The sequence below is a fragment of the Pristiophorus japonicus genome, chromosome 1 (genome assembly GCF_044704955.1).
Source record: "Pristiophorus japonicus isolate sPriJap1 chromosome 1, sPriJap1.hap1, whole genome shotgun sequence".
NCBI classification, from domain to species: domain Eukaryota; kingdom Metazoa; phylum Chordata; class Chondrichthyes; family Pristiophoridae; genus Pristiophorus; species Pristiophorus japonicus.
In genome coordinates this window covers 453949627-453970485 of record NC_091977.1, presented here as the reverse complement: position 1 = coordinate 453970485, position 20859 = coordinate 453949627, and the positions used below count along the sequence as shown (strand labels likewise).

At 45.6% G+C, this 20859-nt stretch overlaps 1 protein-coding gene across 3 annotated transcripts in view; it reads right to left on the bottom strand.

The window, feature by feature from the left end:
• LOC139276002 (RNA-binding Raly-like protein) overlaps positions 1 to 20859 on the bottom strand; it is a 783670-nt gene that overhangs the window by 63693 nt on the left and 699118 nt on the right. Inside the window, exon 8 of one of the 3 annotated variants that reach the window (XM_070893332.1) lies at positions 9521 to 9583. The exons of the other annotated variants lie outside the window; for them this stretch is intronic. The gene's annotated coding sequence lies outside the window, so the exon portion shown is untranslated. Of the gene's footprint in view, positions 1 to 9520; positions 9584 to 20859 lie in introns of those variants that run through there. 3 annotated transcript variants of the gene reach the window in all.

Sequence of the window (20859 nt, the reverse complement as noted above, 5' to 3'; positions counted from 1 at the left end):
AGATGTTTGTAGAGGTGTTCACATCAACTCCAACGACCTGCAGAGTACATCTGAACTCTGCCGAGTTTGAAGCACAGCAGCCTTTTAAAGGACGCTACATGTGATCTAGAACATAGCATCCATAACAATGTGATTAGTTCTGGTTAGTTCCACTTTTTCTGGGCGTTTTTTTAGGCCAGTGATATTGTGGGCGTTGTGTGCGAGGTGACGAAATTGACGCTGGGTGATCTCATGGCCGCTAGTTTCGGTAAATATGCTCTTTATGACAAAAAATGGTGGGCGGGCAGTATTATTGAATCTCGGCGTTAAATCAGTGCGGAAAGTAATGCTGATTTTACCCATTCTGCTGATTCTGCCCCAAAAAAGTGGACGGGCGGTAATATTTTTTCCCGGTGTTAAGCACATGGCGAAAGTAACATTTGGCGATAAGTTTCCTAAAAATGCCTGTAAGTTTCTATTTTGTGCCAAAATGGCCGATATATGGGCATTATACATCATTTCAGCGGTAAAATGGGCGTTAAGTGGGCGTTAAGCATGCAAAAAAAGCGGAGGTTCTAGCCCATTCTTGTCTATCTAAAATCTTGTTTAAAAAAAAATTGAAAACTAGAGTTACATGTTAAAGGTGTTAATGAATTGTACGCTGTTTACAGGACCTTCCCAAACATTTCTGTCTTGAAACACCTCTTTTTGTTCAAACAGTCAGCATTGTAGTTGAGTTTTGCTGCATTGGAACTGTTGACTATTTTTAAAAATCCGGCAGCCTTGGCAAGAATGAATGCACTTCGTTACTCAGAATGGTGAGAATGTGGGACTCGCCACCACATGGCGTGGCTCAGGCATTGATGCATTTAGGGGGAAGCTAGATAAGCACCTGAGGGAGAAAGGAATAGAAAGATTGGTTGATAGGGTGGGATGAAGTGTGGTGGGAAGAAGCTCGTGTGGAGCATAAATGCCGGCACAGACCTGTTGGGCCGAATGGCCAGTTTAAGAACATAAGAACAGAAGAAATAGGAGCAGGGGTAGGCTATTTTGCCCCGCGAGCCTGCTCCGCCATTTAATAAGATCAAGGCTGATCTGATCATGGACTCAGCTCCACTTCCCTGCCTGCTCCCCATAACCCTTTACTCCCTTATCACTCAAAAATCTGTATTTCTACCTTAAGTATATTCAATGAGCCAGTCTCCACAGCTCTCTGGGGCAGAGAGTTGCATAGATTTACAACCCTCTGAGAGAAGAGATTTCTCCTCATCTCAATTTTAAATGGGCGACCCCTTATTCTAAGGCTATATCCCCTAGTTTTAGTTTCCCCTATGAGTGGAAATATCCTCTCTGCCTTGTCGAGCCCCCACATTATCTTATAAGTTTCAATACGATCACCTCTCATTCTTCTGAACTCCAATGAGTATAGGCCCAACCTACTCAAACTATCTTCAAAAGTCAACCCCCTCATCTTCCGAATCAACCTCGTGAAACTTCTCTGAACAGCCTCCAAAGCAAGTATATCCTTCATTAAATAGAGACCAAAACTGTACGCAGTATTCCAGGTGTGGCCTCACCAATACCCTGTACAGTTGTAGCAGGACTTCTCTGCTTTTATACTCTATCCCCCTTGCAAGAAAAGGCCAACATTCCATTTGCCTTCCTGATTACTTGCTGTATCTGCATACTCACTTTTTTGTGTTTCATGCACAAGGACCCCCAGATCTCTTTGTTCAGCAGCACTTTGAAATTTTTCTCCATTTAAATTATAATTTGCTTTTCTATTATTTCTGCCAAAGTGGATAACCTCACATTTTCCCACATTATACGCCATGTATCAATTTTTGTCCACTCACTTAGTCTGTCTATATCCCTTTGCAGATTTTTTGTATCCTCCTCACAATTTGCTTTCCCGCCCATCTTTGTATCATCAGCAAACTTGACGAGGTTACACTCGGTCCCTTCATCCAAATCATTAATATAGATTGTAAATAGTTGAGAGCCCAGCACCAATCCCTGCGGTGCCCCACTAGTCACTGTTTGCCAACCGGAAAATGACCCATTTATCCCGACTCGCTGTTTTCTGTTAATTAGCCAATCCTCTACCATGCTAATATATTACCCCCAACCCCGTGAACTTTTATCTTGTGCAGTAACCTCTTATGTGGCACCTTATCGAATGCCTTCTGGAAATCCAAATATACCACATCCACTGGTTCCCCCTTATCCACCCTGCTTGTTACATCCTCAAAGAACTCCAGTAAATTTGTCAAACATGATTTCCCTTTCATAAAACCATGCTGACTCTCTGCTTGATTGAATCATGCTTTTCCAAATGTCCCGCTATTGCTTCTTTAATAATGGACTCCAGCATTTTCCCAACGACAGATGTCAGGATAACTGGTCTATAGCTTCCTGCTTTTTGTCTGCCTCCTTTTTTAAATAGGGGTGTTACATTTGCGGTTTTCCAATCTGCTGGGACTGCCCCAGAATCCAGGGAATTTTGGTAGATTACAACCAATGCATCCGCTATCTCTGCAGCCACTTCTCTTAAGACCCTAGGATGTAAGCCATCAGGTCCAGGGGACCTGTCTGCCTTTAGTCCCATTATTTTACCGAGTACTACTTCATTAGTGACAGTGATTGTATTAAGTTCCTCCCTCCCTATAGCCGCTTGATTATCCACTATTGGGATGTTTTTAGTGTCATCTACCATGAAGACCGATACAAAATATTTGTTCAACGTTTCTGCCATTTCCCTGTTCTCCATTATTAATTCCCTAGTTTCATCCTCCAGGGGACCAACATTTACTTTAGCCACTCTTTTCCTTTTAATGTACCTATAGAAACTCTTACTATCTGTTTTAATATTTTGTGCTAGTTTACTTTCATAATCTATCTTCCGTCTCTTAATCAGTTTTTTAGTCGTTCCCTGCAGGCTTTTAAAAATTAACCAATCCTCTGGCCTCCCACTAGTCTTGGCCACATTATGTGCCTTTGTTTTCAATTTGATACCCTCCCTTATTTGCTTAGTTAGCCACGGATGGTTATCCCTTCTCTTACAGTCTTTCCTTCTCATTGGGATATATTTTTGTTGCGAGTTATGAAATATCTCTTTAAATGTCTGCCACTGCTCATCAACCTTTCCATACTTTAATCTATTTTCCCAGTCCACTTTATCAACTCTGCCTTCATACTTTTGTAGTCTCCTTTATTTAAGCTTAGAACCCTGGTTTGAAAACCAATTTTCTTCCTCTCCAACTGAATTTGAAATTCAACCACGTTATGGTCACTCATTCCTAGAGGATCTTTTACTACAAGATCATTTATTAATCCTGCCTCATTGCACAGTACTAGATCTAAGATAGCCTGCTCCCTGACTGGTTCCGCAACGTACTGTTCAAGGAAACTATCCTGGATATACTCTATGAACTCCTCCTCAAGGCTACCCTGGCCAATTTTCTTTCTTCAATCAATATGACGGTTAAAATCACCCATGATTATTGCCATTCCTTTATTACAAGCCTCCATTATTTATTTATTTATACTCTGTCCAACAGTGTAGCTACTGTTAGGAGGCCTATAGACTATGCCCACCAGCGACGTTTTCCCTTTATTATTCCTTATCTCCACCCAAATTGATTTAACATCTCGATCTTCTGAGCCAATATCGTTTCTCGCTAACGCACTGATCTCATCCTTTATTAACAGTGCTACCCCACCTCCTTTTCCTTTCTGTCTGTCCTTCCGAATTGTCAAATACCCCTGAATATTTAGTTCCCAGTCCTGGTCACCTTGCAACCATGTCACTGTAATGGCTATCAGATCATACCCATTTGTATAAATTTGTGCGGTCAACTCATCTATTTTGTTACGAATTCTACATGCATTTAAACAAAGAGCTTTTAATTTTTTTAAATCTTTTTTTCCTGCTTGTTTCCTCTGTCCTTCAAACTCACTTTCTACATTTTTGCTTTCTAATTCCAGCTTTACTCCCCTCCCTACTGAATCTATTCTCAGGTTCCCATCCCCCTGCCAAGCAATTTAAACCCCATCCAATAGCAGTAGCAAACCCCCTCGCGAGGATATTGGTCCCGGCACTGATGAGGTGCAACCTGATCGGTTTGTACAGGTCCCACCTTCCCCCAGAAGCGATCCCGATGCCTCAGGAATTTAAAGCCTTCCTTCTTGCACCATCTCTCCAACCACGCATTCATCTGCTCTTTCCTCTTATTTCTGTACTCACTAGCTCGTGGCACCAGGAGTAATCCGGAGATTACTACCTTTGAGGTCCTGCTTTTTAATCTCTCTCCTAGCTCCCTAAACTCTGCTTGCAGGACCTCATCCCTCTTTCTACCCATGTCATTGGTCCCGATGTGGATCACGACCTCTGGCTGTTCACCCTCTCCCCCCAGAATGCTTTGCAGCTGCTTGGTGACATCCTTGACCCTGGCACCAGGGAGGCAACATACCATCCTGGAGTCACGTCTGCGGCTGCAGAAACGCCTGTCTGTTTCCCTGACTATTGAATCCCCTACCACTATAGATCTTCATTCTTCTTCCCCCCGCCCCGTGCAGCTGAGCCAACCGTGGTGCCGTGGATTTGGCTCTGGCTGCACTCCCCAGAGGCACCATCGCCCTCACCTGTACTCAGAACAGAGTACCGGTTGAAGAGCGAGACGGACACAGGGGACTCAATCACTACCTGCCTACTCCTCTTCTGTCCGGCTGTGTTTCTGTCTGTTTCAGTGCTGTAACTTCAATGTAATTTCAATGTAAGTAATACTCTCTAGAATTTCCTTTCTTTGAAGTTGTTCTGAATTAATGTAAATAATAGCACAGAGCCCCTGAGCTGTTGTTTCAATTTCACAATAGTTGATGGGTACAAGTGATACGGTGTAGAGAGGTATGCCTCAGGAATTACACTCATTTCAGAGACGAGACTGACACTCTGCTTTCAGGGAATTCGATTTAATAAGCGAATCCTTTGAAACATAGAAACATAGACATAGAAAATAGGTGCAGGAGTAGGCCATTCGGCCCTTCTAGCCTGCACCGCCATTCAATGAGTTCATGGCTGAACATGCAACTTCAGTACCCCATTCCTGCTTTCTCACCATACCCCTTGATTCCCCTAGTAGTAAGGACTTCATCTAACTCCTTTTTGAATATATTTAGTGAATTGGCCTCAACAACTTTCTGTGGTAGAGAATTCCACAGGTTCACCACTCTCTGGGTGAAGAAATTCCTCCTCATCTCGGTCCTAAATTGCTTCCCCCTTATCCTTAGACTGTGTCCCCTGGTTCTGGACTTCCCCAACATTGGGAACATTCTTCCTGCATCTAACCTGTCTAACCCCGTCAGAATTTTAAACGTTTTTATGAGGTCCCCTCTCATTCTTCTGAACTCCAGTGAATATAAGCCCAGTTGATCCAGTCTTTCTTGATAGGTCAGTCCCGCCATCCCGGGAATCAGTCTGGTGAACCTTCGCTGCACTCCCTCAATAGCAAGAATGTCCTTCCTCAGGTTAGGAGACCAAAACTGTACACAATACTCCAGGTGTGGCCTCACCAAGGCCCTGTACAATTGTAGCAACACCTCCCTGCCCTTGTACTCAAATCCCCTCGCTATGAAGGCCAACATGCCATTTGCTTTCTTAACCGCCTGCTGTACCTGCATGCCAACCTTCAATGACTGATGTATCATGACACCCAGGTCTCTTTGCACCTGCCCTTTTCCTAATCTGTCACCATTCAGATAATAGTCTGTCTCTCTGTTTTTACCACCAAAGTGGATAACCTCACATTTATCCACATTATACTTCATCTGCCATGCATTTGCCCACTCACCTAACCTATCCAAGTCGCTCTGCAGCCTCATAGAATCCTCCTTGCAGCTCACACTGCCACCCAACTTAGTGTCATCCGCAAATTTGGAGATACTACATTTAATCCCCTCGTCTAAATCATTAATGTACAGTGTAAACAGCTGGGGCCCCAGCACAGAACCTTGCGGTACCCCACTAGTCACTGCCTGCCATTCTGAAAAGTCCCCATTTACTCCTACTCTTTGCTTCCTGTCTGACAACCAGTTCTCAATCCATGTCAGCACACTACCCCCAATCCCATGTGCTTTAACTTTGCACATTAATCTCTTGTGTGGGACCTTGTCGAAAGCCTTCTGAAAGTCCAAATATACCACATCAACTGGTTCTCCCTTGTCCACTCTACTGGAAACATCCTCAAAAAATTCCAGAAGATTTGTCAAGCATGATTTCCCTTTCACAAATCCATGCTGACTTGGACCTATCATATTACCTCTTTCCAAATGCACTGCTATGACATCCTTAATAATTGATTCCATCATTTTATCCACTACCGATGTCAGGCTGACCGGTCTGTCATTCCCTGTTTTCTCTCTCCCTCCTTTTTTAAAAAGTGGGGTTACATTGGCTACCCTCCACTCCATAGGAACTGATCCAGAGTCAATGGAATGTTGGAAAATGACTGTCAATGCATCCACTATTTCCAAGGCCACCTCCTTAAGTACTCTGGGATGCAGTTCATCAGGCCCTGGGGATTTATCGGCCTTCAATCCCATCAATTTCCCCAACACAATTTTCCGACTAATAAGGATTTCCCTCAGTTCCTCCTCCTTACTAGACCCTCCGACCCCTTTTATATCCGGAAGGTTGTTTGTGTCCTCCTCAGTGAATACCGAACCAAAGTACTTGTTCAATTGGTCCGCCATTTCTTTGTTCCCCGTTATGACTTCCCCTGATTCTGACTGCAGGGGACCTACGTTTGTCTTTACTAACCTTCTTCTCTTTACATATCTATAGAAACTTTTGCAATCCGTCTTAATGTTCCCTGCAAGCTTCTTCTCGTACTCCATTTTCCCTGCCCTAATCAAACCCTTTGTCCTCCTTTGCTGAGTTCTAAATTTCTCCCAGTCCCCGGGTTCTCTGCTATTTCTGGCCAATTTGTATGCCACTTCCTTGGCTTTAATGCTATCCCTGATTTCCCTTGATAGCCACGGTTGAGCCACCTTCCCTTTTTTATTTTTACGACAGACAGGAATGTACAATTGTTGTAGTTCATCCATGCGGTCTCTAAATGTGACCTATGTGAGAAAAGATTTAGTATTTGAAGCTCTTATAATTTAAATTCTCTAGATGTATGTGAAAGTGTTTCTATATTAGCAATGTCTCTCAGAATCTGGCTGGTGCAACCAGAACCAGAATTCAGAAAGGCATTTTCTGTCTGCTTCAGATCTTTCAACATTATGCAAATATCTTTCTGCTTTTTCCCAGGCTTTAGCGGGGGATTGAGACTTAGTTTTGGCGGATGGAAAATTCCAGAAATTAAACTTGACTTCGAACTTCTATTAGTCATGCCAAATAAGTCCCATGATAAATGACTTGAATTCTGAATGACTAAAATTAACAGTGAATTTTCTTGAAGTATTGCCAGTACTGCTGCCAGGTATTTTGGAACTGAATTACATTCTGAGGACCCCCAAAGCTGATTCTTCTTTGTATCACACATATCATAGGAATAAATAACAACTATGTTTTATTCCATTTGCATGCCACATGCAATTAGTGGAGGCAAACAATCACATCAACAAATTAAATACTCCAAATGATTTGAAAAGTAATTTGTCTTCAAATCTTCCAGGGCCCTGCATGTATTCCAATGTATACCAAAGATAAGTATAATAGAATTTAATCAATTTCTTATCATCACACAACAAAAATGTAGTGTAATAACAATAAAGTATGTACAATCAGAAACTGGCCTTGAGGTGTTGCAGAATTACAGGGACCTTGGTTATGATTAACTGTATTTAGCATGAAAACTTGGCCTGTGTTAGGTGTCCACAACAATTCGGCATATATTTAATTTAACCGAGGTTTCTTTGACTCACCTTATAAATTGGTAGCATATTGCTTAAGGTGTTCACTTCACAAATCTCAGTGCTGGTTGATGCACAAGCGCAGGCTGCTTGTGATGTAGCTTGTTCAGTCTTCGATAATAACCTGGGCAATACACTAGCTAGGGCTAAAAATTTGTGGCCGCCACGAGAGTTCCTGGTGTCACCGCAGCCTCGGGTTAACAGCTGCTTAAATAGGACAATGCGCGACCAGGGAGAAATTCGCACTGGGGGATAAATGTTTTTAGCCTGGCGTTAACTTACTGTGTAACATCCTCCTAGTGGCATTAGTTCAGGCATGGGAATCGAAGTTCCCATCCAGGAGAGGCGGTCCAGCTTCCAAACAGCCTCTGGAAGCGAGGCAATAGAGTTTGCTAGGTACTGTGGAAATTAAAAGAGCAATGCCATCTGAACTAACAAAAATAAAAAAAGTGAAAAATGCAGTTTTCACCCCTTATTACCTTTAAAAGAAAATTAACATTTAAAAGAAAATTAACATTAAAAAGTCCCAAATGGGTAACTTCAACTTTTAACACAAAATTCCCTTCCGAGCCTCAAAAAGTGCTTCAGCACTAACACAAGTGCCTCAGCAAGCCAGGGAAGGGACATCCAGGGTCCCACACACAGCACTCCAGTTTTGTGCAGGGTGTCAACACTGCAAGCGAGGTCCTCTTTCCACAGGGGCCAGGAGGCCCTCCAGAAAGAATGATTGGGACCAGATCATCGAGGAATTCACTGCCACCACCTGGCTCCATTGCCCAAAGAAGTTTCATGACCTCAGACCACTGGTCAAAGTCAGTAAATGCATCTTCAAAAGCCGTCTCCTACCAACTGCACCACTAACCTCACAAACTGCTCAATGCATGACTCCCATGCCCCACCCTCCCCCAATCACTCACCGACCAACAATCTGTGCCAATCAAATCTCTCATTCCTAGCTTCACCTCACCCCCTTGGAGGAGACGTGCAGGCCAACATCGGCAGGGGCATGGTTGAGCCCTTGGCCAGCAGCAGGGCAAAATGGATACAAGATTCTGGTATTTTCATACGTTATCCTCATTCTGGCATGCATCTCTTGCTTTCCTGCCCTCCCTTCATTTCACACACCCAAGAAATGCAGCCTGCCCAGTCAGTGGTTGGCTAAGAAGAGGGAGAGGAGAGTAAAGAAGAAACACAGTCATTTGATTTGACACTCCCATCCACCAGCTCCTCAAGGTCGACCAGCAAGGCCTTTTGCAGTGTCCCCCACTGAAAGTCAGCAGCCTTCCATCAGCCACGCTGCAGCCACTGGGGTAGCACTGCGTGACATCAGTAGGATAGGCAAAGGCACACACAAGACAGTCACTAAGAGAATGCATAAGGGTGATGAGTTGATTTCTTGATGCCATATTGGATGGATAGATGTATAAAGTTGGATTGGAAAGTTTGCTTTGTGGTGGCTTTTATTTCACCACTGAGTGATGGTCAATAACAGAGGAAAGGTAAGGTTTGTGACTAATATTGAAAGGGGAATTGGGGTTGCTGTTGCTGGTAAACAGATGATTCGATCCTGGCTATCCCGACCAGAACGGGAGGGTGGTCTTGGTTGCATCCTTCCTTCTGCTACCTCCTTATCGGCTTCTTCCTCTTCTGCGTCTTCCTCTTCACTCTGCAAGTGGATGCTGAAAATCTGAAATGACAGCATAAAATGCTAGAACTACTCAGGAGGTCAGGCAACATCTTGACCTGAGAAGTGAACTCACTCTCTCCATGGATTCTGCCTGGTCTACTGAGTATTTTCTGTTTTTTCAGAGACTTTCTTTTACCATCTGAGACCTTGCAAGCATTCAGTAGCACTCCCTACACGCTTGAAAAACATTTGATTGCAGCAAACCACTACTTCAATAAAATCATAAAAACATAGTCCAACAACTTAAAATGCAAACTTACCTGAAAGATGTATGTGTCTCTTTAAGAGATGCTGACAGCGTCTCTGTCAGTTTACATGGCTAGCTTAGAACTCAGCGTTGAATTCAGTGCTAAGGTCCAAGTTTGCCATGGTGATGTTAAGTTGCCGTTATTTGCCTACTGATGCCATCTCTTCATCATTTTAATTTGCAGAGCAATGGATCTTACCGGCAGCACTGCTGGGCCTGGGAAAATGGAGGATGTCGGGGGTCCCACCACCAGCTGGTAAAAGAGCGGCGGTTGCCCTCTTAACGCAATGTTTTACTGGTAATGTGTACCATTAAGCCCCCGAATTTTTAGCACGAGAACTCATCTCAGCTATGACGCAAACTCCTTAAATGAGCCCGTTCTTGTCCTCACTCGATATTCACATGTGCCCACTTTCAGCAGCGATTGTTGGATAGAGATCAGGATCCAATTTTCTTCTCTCCAACCAGGGACACTAAATCCAATTACATCTCCCCGGCCCTCTCTCCAGCTGAGATCGGATGACTCGGCACTGACTAGGGATTGAATCTAGTACTTTCCCAGCTATTCACTGGAAAAAGTCACTAAGTCCTGCTCTCCAACCCGCGAGTTTTGAGCAGCAGAGCTTGCAAAGAAAAGATAAAGTTAAGAAAACATTTTTAAAGAAAAATAAAACAAATCAAAAAAATAGTGCTGAAAGCATTGAACTAAACAGAAAATGTGGAAATACAGACCAAGTTGTTCAGCATCAGAAAGAGAGAGAGGTTAAGTTTTCAAATGCAACTCTTTATCAGAACTAGCAGTACTGGATTTTGATGAAGGTCTCACCCATAACATTAAATAATTTTTCTCTTTCAGACTCTGACTAATCTGTAAATTTTCAGAATTTTCTGACTCTGCTTTAGTTTTACACATTTCATATGTTTTATCTCTGCGGAAACTGCGATGTTGGAATATTTTGCTGCGACAAAATTTTAAATAAATGTAAGGGCAATCCAAATGGGGAGCAGCTCTGGCAAGCAATGCAGGTCGTCAAATCACAGGCCCACATGCACATGAATTTCCATCATTTATGGGCTGCATGACTATAATTTGCTGACCTGCGCTCTGTATAGATGCCGCTCCTCACTGGAAGGGCCTGATTGTGGAATCAGTAGTGTGGTACCAATTATATTGCCATCCCCTATTTTCAGTGCATTCCTTTTTGAAATGGGATGCAGATATTTTTTTCCTCCACAAGGTTAAAGTACATCTTTTATGGACTAGATGGTATTTACAAACGTCGATATATTTTTCTCTTTACTGCATATTGCTGAATGCAAACAGGCTCTGAAAAAAATCTCCCATAAACATCAGTAACATCTCATTTGCACAACCATTTCTCTTTGCTGCATTGCACACTGTCGGTTAAAGATTTGGCTACTGAAATATGTGTCTCTTTCTGCATGTAGACAAGTGACTATAGAATAGAAGCAAAACCCACTAAAGAACCGAACTGACTGATTGAATTGACATTATTTTTCCTTGAGAGGAAGGGAGTGAGAGATCAGCAAAATGGCATTTAGCAGGAATTGGCTTCATGCTCCATGGCATCCAATAAATTAAACTGTCAGCACTACAAAAAGCTCCATTACACTAGATCTATGGTTTGCTGGTAACCAGCTGGCTAAAAATTCTAGAAATGACGGGCCCGATATTTACTCAGGACCGGGAAGAGAGTTGGGGCAGGATTTCCGGACAGGAAAGCTGAAAGTATAGGTTTCCCGGATGTCCTGCAAAAATTAAATACAGGACACGCTAAAATTTTCTCAACAGGTTTCCTGCCTGACAGCCACCCTTGCTTGACAGTCGGGCCACCTGTAGGATGGGAAAGCAGTTGGGGAGCGGATACCAGGCAAGTAGGAGATCGCGGTGGGAAGGTGGTAGGGGGAAATCGTGGGGGATGGGGGAGGCAATCGCAGGGGGAATCGGACATTGTGGGGGGGGGGGGGGGGAGAGGGGGGAGCAGTTGCCGATCGTGGAGGTTGGGGGGAGTGAGAGATCACGGGGTTGTTGGGGGAGACAGAGATTTCAGAGGGTGAGCAGTCAGAAATCGCAGGGGGTGGGGCGAGTCAGAGATTGTGTGAGCTGGGGGGAGTCAGAGATTGCAGGTAGCAAGCAGTCGGAGATCGCGTAAGGGTGTGGAGTATCAGAGATCGCGGGGAGTGGGGGGAGTCGGAGATCGAGGGGGGTGGGGGGAGTCAGAGATTGTGGGAGCTGGGGGGAGTCAGAGATCGCGGGGGGTGGGGAGAGTCAGAGATCGCGGGGGGTGGGGAGAGTCAGAGATCGCGGGGGGCGGGGAGAGTCAGAGATCGCGGGGGGCGGGGAGAGTCAGAGATCGCGGGGGGTGGGGGGAGAGTCATAGATCGCGGGGGGTGGGGGGAGTCAGAGATCGAGGGGGGTGGGGGGAGTCAGAGATTGTGGGAGCTGGGGGGAGAGATCGCGGGGGGCGGAGAGAGTCAGAGATCGCGGGGGGCGGGGAGAGTCAGAGATCGCGGGGGGTGGGGAGAGTCAGAGATCGCGGGGGGCGGGGAGAGTCAGAGATCGCGGGGGGCGGGGAGAGTCAGAGATCGCGGGGGGTGGGGAGAGTCAGAGATCGCGGGGGGGTAGGGGGAGTCAGAGATCGAGGGGGGTGGGGGGGGGAGTCAGAGATCGAGGGGGGTGGGGGGGAGTCAGAGATCGAGGGGGGTGGGGGGAGTCAGAGATCGAGGGGGGTGGGGGGAGTCAGAGATCGCGGGGGGTGGGGAGAGTCAGAGATCGCGGGGGGTGGGGAGAGTCAGAGATCGCGGGGGGCGGGGAGAGTCAGAGATCGCGGGGGGTGGGGGGAGTCAGAGATTGCGGGGGGTGGGGAGAGTCAGAGATCGCGGGAGGTGGGGGGATTTGTGGATCGAGGGGGGTGGGGGGGGAGAGTCAGAGATCGCGAGGGGTGGGGGGTGAGTCAGTGATCGCGAGGGGTGGGGGGAGAGTCAGAGATCGCGGGGGGTGGGGGGATTTGTGGATCGAGGGGGGTGGGGGGGGGAAGAGTCAGAGATCGCGAGGGGTGGGGGGAGAGTCAGAGATCGAGGGGGGTGGGGGGTATCAGAGATCGCGGGGGGTGGGGGGAGTTGGGGGTCGAGGGGGGTGCGGGGAGTTGGGGATCGAGGGGAATGTAGGGAGCTGGAGACCGCTGGGGGATGTATCGGACATCGCGGGGAGGTTGACAGGAGTCGGACATTGTGGGGTCTGTAAAGAGATGAGCTTGGGTGGGGGTGGGGGTGAAACACTCCTGCTCTTCCTGGCCAACAAGCAGTGCTGTAAATGCACTGAGCTCACGGATCCGGCCCTTATCGCCTCCTTTTATCTGTCGGCCTTCATGGATTAAAAATTTAAATCCTGTAGAAATGAAGGAACGCAACTTCCTTATAGCTTTTACGCACCTTCTTGCCTCCTGGCAGTGGATTGGTTGCCCGCCTCCCGACTCACCTCGGTTAAAACCAGAAGTGGGCGAGTTGGAGGCGAGTCGAGGTCAGGTTTGAGAATGTTTACATTTTTAGCTCCCACACGTCCTTGGGGTTAAAATTCCCCCAATGTTACAGTGTCATTGGATATTATTCTCCCCTATACTGTCATAAATTTGAGCTGAATGGGCTGCTTCAATATAAAAGAGCAGGATTACAATGAGAAATTAAATCGTGACACAAATGCCTAGCTTTGCCCTTGATCATTGCCATAGAGAACAAAAATCCCCTAAAGATAAGATTAACTTAAAGAGAATTCTCACTATCAGTAACTCATTCAATGGTCAAGCAAGTACAAAGAATTGTGATAGGTTTTAATGACCATTTGTTATGCATATTTTTGCTTCAGCACTGAACATGAACATGGACTGGGCTCAGAAGAGTGAGGTTATCAGGAACCAAATTAATACACACACTGGGAAGGACAAGGTTGTTGAAGCACATTTGCTTAAACATAATGGGGGATAAATTGGCTAACTCCCGAAAAGGGACGTGGGGATCGCAGTACGTGATTAACCTGCACCCGCTCATTGCGATGCAGGGTTAGGGTTACCTGTGCTGTTCTTTGGCTGCACGCATTAACAGGGGACCTGATATCATCAGTGGCTAGTGCATTGTGACTGTAAAAAATGGTGAGTTTTTCTGGGTTGTTTTACTTTACGCAATGTTTGAACATGCGAGAGAGCATGGAACAAGGTTTTCTAACAATGCACTGGAGGTCTTGGTGCAAGGCATGGAGAGAAGGAGAGGCAACTGGTATCCGCAGGAGGACAGGAGGCCCTCCAGATATATGCTCAGGAGGCAGTGGAATGAAGTAGCAGAGATCAATGCCAGGACTGTAATTCCAAGAACATGGATGCAGTGCAGGAAGAAGTTTAACGATCTGACACGAGTTGTCAGGGTGAATGAGTTCACCTTCAAATGGCATCTCCGACCAACTGCAGCACTAGCCTCATCTATTGCTCAATGCACTGCATCCCCACCATCCACCTACCAACAATCTCTATCAATCAGTACTCAACCCTACAATACATAACTTCAGCTCACCCTCACACACTTTGCACTGTTGCAAGCCTCTCACCCATAACTCATAGATTGTACACCCTGGCAGCTATTCAACCATGACAGCCACATCACTCAAACATATTGCAGGACACTCACTGACACACTTCCTTCTTTCTTGCAGGAAAAGGTGGTGCATAACAGGAGGCAGCAGCAAAGAACTGGAGGAGGGCAAGCCTGCCTGCATGTTTTGACCCTGATGGAGGGGACAGTGCCGGCCATCACTGAGGCTGTGGCCACTGGGGGAGGGAGAGAGGATTTTGGAGGGATCGATGATGAGTATATCTGCATACTTAATTCTCCTTCTCTCATCCCACTTCTCCCTCAGCCCACAATAGGTTCTGACTCACAAGCTACAGACGGTGTAAGCACACACTTCTTATTTTCTCCTCACCCCTCACCACAAACCAACCCTTGTTCCCTTTTTATTTCAGATACCAAAGAACTGGAACCTTCCCAGTCAGAAGAGGGAGGAAAAAGACAGTGAAGATGAAGAGACACCGTCACTCCAGCTTACACTCTCAGCCTCCAGCTCTCAGTATATTTTAGAGGATAGCATAGTGGAGGGATCTGCATGTGGTGAGACACCGGACACAAGTGCGCAGAAGTCAGGGCAGGGGGAAAGGATAGCGCAGGGGTCAGCTTGCCGGAGGGTGAAGTCGCACACTAATTCTGCTGCAAAGGAGTCAGATGAGGACTTTGATGGGCCAGGCTACAGAAGAAGACTGATGGGTGTACATAACCAAATGCATGATGCATTGGAAAGCCTGTGCTCAATGTTAAGGAGCATGGAGGAGTCCAGCACTAACTTGGCACAGAGCATGGAATGGGTGGTCACTTCCATCAGGACACATGTGGAACCCATCATGATGCAGCATCTGACAGCCGATATCACAGCTTGCATCAAAGGTCTTAGTGCTGCAGTGGAAGCTCAGACTACTGCCATTGTGGCTCTGGAGACAAAGGGCATTCAAAGAAAACATAGAAAATAGGTGCAGGAGTAGGCCATTCGGCCCTTCCAGTCTGCACCACCATTCAATAAGATCATGGCTGATCATTCCCTCAGTACTCGTTTCCTGCTTTCTCTCCATACCCCTTGATCCCCTTAGCCGTAAGGGCCATATCTAACTCCCTCTTGAATATATCCAATGAACTGGCAACAACTCTCTGCGGCAGGGAATTCCACAGGTTAACAACTCTCTGAGTGAAGAAGTGTCTCCTCATCTCAGTCTTAAATGGCCTACTCCTTATCCTAAGACTGTGTCCCCTGGTTCTGGAATTCCCCAACATTGGAAACATTCTACCCGCATCTAACCTGTCCTGTCCCGTCAGAATCTTATACATTTCTATGAGATCCCCTCTCATCCTTCTAAACTCCAATGTATAAAGGCCCAGTTGATCCAGTCTCTCCTCATATGTCAGTCCTGCCATCCCGGGAATCAGTCTGGTGAACCTTCGCTGCATTCCCTCAATAGCAAGAATGTCCTTCCTCAGATTAGGAGACTAAAACTGAACACAATATTCCAGGTGAGGCCTCACCAAGGCCCTGTACAACTGCAGTAAGACCTCCCTGCTCCTATACTCAAATCCCCTAGCTATGAAGGCCAACATACCATTTGCCTTCTTCACCGCCTGCTGTGAATGCCAACTTTCAATGACTGATGAACCATGACACCCAAGTCTCGTTGCACCTCCCTTTTCCTAATCTGCCGCCATTCAGATAATATTCTGTCTTCGTGTTTTTGTCCCCAAAGTGGATAACCTCACATTTATCCACATTATACTGCATCTGCCATGCATTTGCCGACTCACCTAACCTGTCCAAATCACCCTGCAGCCTCCTAGCATCCCCCTCACAGCTCACACCACCACCCAGTTTAGTGTCATCTGCAAACTTGGAGATATTACTCTCAATTCCTTCATCTAAATCGTTGATGTATATTGTAAAGAGCTGGGGTCCCAGCACTGAGCCCTGCGGCACTCCAATAGTCACTGCCTGCCATTCTGAAAAGGACCCGTTTATCCCAACTCTCTGCTTCCTGTCTGCCAACTAGTTCTCTATCCACGTCAGTATATTACCCCCAATACCATATGCTTTGATTTTGCATACCAATCTCTTGCGTGGGACCTTGTCAAAAGCCTTTGAAAGTCTAAATACACCACATCCACTGGTTCTCCCTTGTCCACTCTACTAGTTACATCCTTAAAAAATTCCAGAAGATTTGTCAAGCATGATTTCCCCTTCATAAATCCATGCTGACTTGGACCGATCCTGTCACTGCTTTCTAAATGCGCTGCTATTTCATCCTTAATAATTGATTCCAACATTTTCCCCACTACTGATGTCAGGCTAACCGGTCTATAATTACCTCCCTCCCTTTTTAAAAAGTGGTGTTAAATTAGCTACCCTCCAGTCCATAGGAACTGATCCAGGGTCGATAGATTGTTGGAAAATGATCACCAATGCATCCACTATTTCTAGGGCCACTTCCTTAAGTACTCTAGGATGCAGACTATCAGGCCCCGGGGATTTATCGACCTTCAATCCCATCAATTTCCCTAATACAATTACCTGACTAATAAGGATATCCTTCAATTCCTCCTTCTCACTAAACCCTCGGTCCTCTAGTACTTCCGGAAGGTTATTTGTGTCTTCCTTCGTGAAGACAGAACCAAAGTATTTGTTTAACTGGTCTGCCATTTCTTTGTTCCCCATTATAAATTCACCTGAATCCGACTGCAAGGGACCTATGTTTGTCTTCACTAATCTTTTTCTCTTCACATAGCTATAGAAGCTTTTGCAGTCAGTTTTTATGTTCCCGGCAAGCTTCTTCTCGTACTCTATTTTCCCCCCTCTTAATTAAACCCTTTGTCGTCCTCTGCTGAAATCTAAATTTCTCCCAGTCCTCAGGTTTGTTGCTTTTTCTGGCCAATTTATATTCCTCTTCCTTGGATTTAACACTATCCTTAATTTCTCTTGTTAGCCACGGTTGAGCCACCTTCCCCGTTTTATTTTTACTCCAGACAGGGATGTACAATTGCTGAAGTTCATCCATGTGATCTTTAAATATTTGTCATTGCCTATCCACCGTCAACCCTTTAAGTTTCATTTGCCAGTGTATTCTAGCCAATTCACGCCTCAAACCATCAAAGTTACCTTTCCTTAAGTTCAGGACCCTAGTTTCTGAATTAAATGTGTCACTCTCCATATTAATAGAAAATTCTACCATATTATGGTCACTCTTCCCCAAGGGGCTTCGCACAACAAGATTGCTAATTAGTCCTTTCTCATTACACATCACCCAGTCTAGGATGGCCAGCTCCCTAGTTGGTTCATCGACACATTGGTCGAGAAAACCATCCCTAATACACTCCAGAAAATCCTCCTCCACCACATTGCTACCAGTTTGGTTAGCCCAATCAATATGTAGGTTAAAGTCACCCATGATAACTGCTGTACCTTTATTGCACGCATCCCTAATTTCTTGTTTGATCCTGTCCCCAACCTTGCTACTACTGTTTGGTGGTCCGCACACAACTCCCACGAGCGTTTTCTGCCCCTTGGTATTCCGTAGCTCCACCCATACCGATTCCACATCATCCAAGCTAATGTCCTTTCTTAGTATTGCATTAATTTCCTCTTTAACCAGCAATGCCACCCCGCCTCCTTTTTCTTTCTGTCTATCCTTCCTAAATGTTGAATACCCCTGGATGTTGAGTTCCCAGCCTTGGTCATTCTAGGGCCATGTCTCCGTGATGCCAATTACATCATACCCGTTAACTGCTATCTGCGCAGTTAATTCATCCACCTTATTCCGAATACTCATCGCATTGAGGCACAGAGCCTTCAGGCTTGCCTTTCTAACACTCTTTGCCCCTTTGGAATTAGGCATCACAGCTGTCCATCAATCTGTTCTTATGATTGCTGAGGCACTGCCCCAGGAGCATGGCAGTGGCGAACCTGCTTTCCTCTCAGGATGACAGCCACTCTGCCAGTGCCTTTGCTGTTGCCTGTCAATCAGCCAATCCAGACTGTTGCATGCCCAGGCTGTGATGTTCCAGTCAGAAGCCGGGCCTTATATGCCCAGAGCTGCTTGAGGTTGACGACCAAGGCCATCTGCAGTCTCCCCAATTGAAGATCAGCAGCTTTCCACCACCCATGCTGCAGCCACTGGGGGTAGCCCCTCGTAGGAGCACTAAGAAAGGCAAAGGCACAAGGAAGGCAGGCACTAAGGGAATCTGCAAGGATAATTTGTCTATTTTGTATGCATTATGCAATGATTGAATTTATAAAATTGGATTGGAATGTGCATTTTCTGGTAGTTTTACTTTTGTGTAGTCAGAAAGAGGATAATGTGAAGGTCAGTGATAGAGGAAAGGTAAGAAGCGTGAGACTGTTGGTGAATGAGAGGTGTGGTTGAGGTTACTGGTTTTGTTCATGAATTATCTGATCACATAGAGCCTGGGCAGAAAGGAGCTGTCTACGTTGTAGCCTCCCTTCCTCTGCATGTTCCACTTCCTCCTCCTTATCTTCCTCATGTTTCTGCTCCTCAGCTTCTTGATTGATAGATGGTGGCAAGGGCTGTTCTCTCATAATGAAAAGGTTGTGCAGCATGCAGCATACTACCACAAATTTTGAGACGCACTCAACTGAATATTACAAGACTCCTCCAGAGCAGTCCAGGCAGCTGAAGTGTTGCTTGAGGACGCAGATGGTGTGCTCTTTCATGCTCCTTGTGGCAACATGGCATTCATTGTAGGCCCGCTGTGCATGTTTGTGTGGGTTTAGCACCAAAGTCATGAGTTATGTCATGAGTGGATAACCCTTGTTGCCTAGTAGCCCACCTTTGACTTGCCATGGTGGGTAAAATACAGGTGGTCGAGAGGACTGCTATAGAATGAAGGAATTATGACTGCTGCCAGGATAAGAAGCATTGACCTGAATGATGGGTTGCCTGTAGTCACACACCAGCTGCACATTGAGGGAGTGGAATCCCTTTCAGTTCATGAAAATGGTCAAGTTCACATGAGGCACACACAAGGCAATATACCTGCAGTCAATGGCACCCTGCAACATGGGGAAGCCTGCAATCCATGCAAACCCTTGTGCTCGCTCCACCTGCTTGTCTCTGGAAAGAGGGAATGAGATTAAACTGTGGCTCTGTGTATAGAGAGCCTCAGTTACATCCCTTATGCAGCAGTGTATATGCAAACTGCAAGATGTTGCTTATATCTCCAGCAGCAGCTTGTAAGGAGCCAGACACTTATCCTGCTCTGCAAGTCTTCTCTTAATTTTCCCAGTCATGCTCAATTCCAAAAGGAAGGTCTATCAGGCCACCTGTGGCTGGAAGCAACTTGTTTCAGCACAAAATATTAGATGAACAAAAAAGTACTTCAGCACCAATCAGACCACTCCCTGTAAACTAATGAAATTTTCGATGTATAGGAAAGCTCCAAAAACGCATAGAATTGCACCAACAACCAGAAGAAATAATCCAGCAATTAACATGTAAGTTGTTAATGATCCCTTTAAGTAGCGCTGGTGGGGAGTCCTTCATGCCGTTGAATGTGTGTTCAGCTGTGTGAGGTTAAGAGAACGTTGGCTGGAGTGGGGCTTTCTAAAATTGCAGCGCTGGCATCAAATCAGTGTTGCACATTGATTGCCATCATAACCTAACTGCTCTGCATGCTGCCAGTGGTCATTAGGTGTACAAGGGTAAACTACTGTACCAAGGCGGCATCCGGTGCACTACCCGTCAGAAGTGTGTACCGCATCTAGATCCCAATTTATGACCTTTAAGAGGCTGATTAGTGCCTAATACACAAGCGCGACAGAGACCAATTTAGCCCCCAATTTATGCTGATGTTAGTTCAGCTCGAGCCAGTTGCCACAAAGTAATCAGTATTCCTTGCTTTTAATCAGTAGAAATGGCTAAACCAAAAGAAAATCAAAGTAATTCAGAATTCTTTCCAACTGATTTCAAAGAGGGATGACGATAACGTGCAGTTGTGGGAAACAACACAGTTGTGTACGGTTCTTTCATCTCCTGCCATCCAGAACTTTCGAGCAGGAATCATAAGAACTCCACTTTCCTGCACTATCTCCATATCCCTTGATTTCCTTAATATCCAAAAATCTATCGATCTCTGTCTTAAATATACTCAATGACTAAGCCTCTACAGCCCTCCGGGGTTGCGAATTCCAAAGATTCACCACCCTCTGAGTGAAGAAACTTCTCCTCATCTCAGTCCTAAATGGCTGACCCCTTATTCTGAGACTGTGACCCCTGGTTCTAGACACCTAGCCTGTCAAGCCCTGTAAGAATTTTGAATGTTTCAATGAGATTACCTCTCATTCTTCTAAACTCTAGAAAATATAGGTCTAGTCTACTCAATCTCTTCTCATAGGACAATCCCAGTATCCCAGGAATCA